Source organism: Rousettus aegyptiacus, unplaced genomic scaffold (assembly GCF_014176215.1).
Source record: "Rousettus aegyptiacus isolate mRouAeg1 unplaced genomic scaffold, mRouAeg1.p scaffold_m13_p_1, whole genome shotgun sequence".
NCBI lineage: Eukaryota > Metazoa > Chordata > Mammalia > Chiroptera > Pteropodidae > Rousettus > Rousettus aegyptiacus.
Genome location: NW_023416284.1, coordinates 63,224,776 through 63,227,956, shown reverse-complemented (window position 1 = coordinate 63,227,956; position 3,181 = coordinate 63,224,776). Strand labels below are relative to the sequence as shown.

Here is a 3,181-nt window from a genome sequence, read left to right as displayed (position 1 = left end):
AGTAGCATCAATTCAAGTAAAGGGAAATATTTCTACTGACCGGCCTCCCTGGGGACGAGAGAGGGTAGCCTTTTACATTTGTCAGGACAAAGCCCCAGAGGACACACTGTGGGGAATCATCTGCAATGGGTAGGAACTAGACAAGGTAATGTTTCCAGTTAGTGTGGAACTATTCGAAATTGCAGCCCTCTCTGTGTGGCGATGCCAATGTGACTCCAAAGAAAAAAGGGCCTGTCGGATTAAGAGTTAATATTTGCATAGTCTTTATAGTAGTGCTTGGCACTAATTAAGTATGATATAAATGTTTGTTAAAAAGTAAATTTAGAATTTCTGAAAATATTTGGCAACCAAATCGGAAATCATTAGTCTCGCTTCAAGGATGAGCAGATGTACTTGCCAAATGAGAAGGCAATCATCATAAAACCAAGCGAAAAAAATTATTTTGGAAGCAGTGTGGTTGCTGTGCCATGACATAACAACATAACTGAAAGTGGAGGTCAGTTTTTGATAACCCCACCCCAAACATATTTCAGCTACCAGGCAGAGCAAAAAGTTTTAGGAAGAAGACCATACAAAATTTCACAAGATTTCTTTTCTAAAAGAGTATTATTACTACTAGAGCTTCCGGAATGTCCAGCCCCCTATATCTCTGTTAAACTTTAAACATTTGTTAGAAGTTTACTGTCCACCACACACTGTTGGTTGCCTTGCCTCTGTTCAGCTGCTAACATATATCTGTGTGTGCTGTCTGCACCATTAATCTGGCAATTCATTGGCATCGCCAAGGATCACTCTTTTCCTTAGGAAGCTATGTTAGAGTCTGCCTCTGGATCACTCCCAGTAGTATCCATCTCAGAGAGATGTTTGGTTTTTAAGATTATAGCTTCTCCCCTCTTCTAAAGATCTTTCTGTTGCCTTCTTTCTTCATCTTTTTCCTCAAAGAAAATAGAGAGCTCTGTCCAGGTCTTTCCCACCGTCCCAATGTCCTATGGGTGACTGACCAATTTGAAGTATGCTGATAGTGAATCACTTTCCATAGATATTCTTCTAAGGCCACAGAATGTCTACTGTGACTCTGTATAAGACTCACCCTCCCAAGGAGGTCGGGATAGTAGAAGCTTAGTCTAAATAATGAATGCTGACAAATGCCCATAACCAATACTTTGTCTACAGAAGACTTTGCTTTGCGTTATATCATATAATTCTTACAACTATACTGAGTCAGGGGAGCACTACTTATCCTTCTTGTACACATAGGTAAACATATCTTTAAGTGATTTGCATAATTTTACACACATATTCAATGATAGAGCCAGAACACCAATCCAGGTTTTATGGATGAAAGTCATGAACTTTTTCTCCTTCCTAGGGTTGAATGTGATGTCCAGAAATATAGAATACATTTTAAAATTTCAACTCTGTTGATCAGTTTTGATGTTCTTCTGATGTTTAAGTTATAATCACTTTCCTCATAATGAGATGGAAGTTTTCTTCTGCAATTTTAACTGTTAGTGATTTGTTTAGGTCTTTTTAAAAAATTTCCACAATTCAGAAGCTTCAGTACTTCCACTTATTTAGTTTATTATAAAATAATAAAATACTATGAAAGCTTAGCAAATAGTAAAATATTTATGTCTTTCACCTAATATAATTTCGCATTTTCTTTATCACCTTCCAGTCTTCCCCCCTCCCCCGCCATAAACCCAGGTTTTTAAACATAGTTGCAATCACGATGTAATTTAATTTTGTATTCATTTTACTTCACATGAGAACATAAATGTATTTCTATACTATGGTACATTCACTGAACCAGTGAAATAAACTTCAATTTACTTTATGTTGTTAGACTCCAAGTGGCTTATAACTTTTCACTATTTTAAATAAGATTATAGTGAAAATCTTTCATCATAAAATTATTCTTTCATCTAAGCGTATTTTAGGATAAACTTCTAGAAGTGAGTTCCTTGGTAAAAAAGGTAAGGGTCTTATTTCACATTGTCAAATTTCTTTCTGAAAATATTATGTAAAATTCTACTGCAACTAGCAAGGTTAGAGCATATCTTTCATTTGCCCTTGTTGATTTTTAGAATTATCTTTTACTTTTTGTTATTAGTTTAAGAAGAAAGAAAAGCCTCCTCAATGTTTTCATTTATGCTTTTCTAATTACTATCAAGTTAAACATTTTCTCCTAGTTGTTTACTAGTTGTATTTTGTTTAATAATTGAATTTTGCATCTTTTAATTTCTGATTCCCGAGATAATTCATTATGCCCTGAATTTTACACAGCCATACTCTCTGAAGAGATTGGCACTTACGGGGTATAGGTTATTATCTTTTAAAATACATTCTCAAATTCCCATTAGAAGTGTCTCCAATTATCTGCTAGGTTGTAGAAATTCCTGTGCGGATACCTGAATGAAGCAGGGGTTTCTAATGCATGTGTTTCTAGGTGTGTGTGTGTGTGTGTGTGTGTGTTAGGTGAGGCAACCCTTGGTTGACCTCACAGGTTGCAAGGACTTTGTCAGGTTATAATTCTTTATGCCTACAGCACCTAGTCTTCCTAAGTAGTCTCCCATCCAAGTACTAACCAGACCCGACCCTGCTTAGCTTCCGAGATCAGACGCGATTGGGCTTGTTTCGGGTGACATGACCGTAGACACGTTTCTAGGTTTGTTGTGAACGTTTTCTACCATGGAGCGACCTGCTGATTTCTTCTGTATCCAAACGTTGATGTGGCATTAATAATGGTAGGAAGTGATTGGCAACAATTTGAATTTTTCGACCTGAAGTTGGTCAAATATAACAGATAGATAGATAGATAGATAGATAGATAGATAGATAGATAGATAGATAGATAGATAGATGATAGATGTTCTAGAAAGCAAATTTTATTTTCCCATTGGTTTTGGTTAATCATAGTTTTCCTCATGTTCAAGTAGGGAGAACTTTTGGAAAATGTCACCTTTTCCTTATAATATTAGAAAATCTAAAGCCATACTAAACACACTTTAAAGAAAATAGCCTTTATTAAAAACATGTTTTCTGTGACTCATGAAATCTGTAACGCTGATTCATAAGGTGTGTCACATGTGTTACACTTCCTCACACTTAAACAACTTTGCGCATACTTCCTTTCTCCTAAGCACTTACTTCTCTCCTGGCAGCCTTTCTGATCTTTCTC

At 36.0% G+C, this 3,181-nt stretch overlaps 1 pseudogene; it reads right to left on the bottom strand.

Annotated features, from left to right (window-relative positions):
* Nucleotides 1-2,539: 2,539 nt before the first annotated feature.
* On the bottom strand, nt 2,540-2,658 carry LOC118605274 (annotated as a pseudogene).
* Nucleotides 2,659-3,181: the final 523 nt, after the last annotated feature.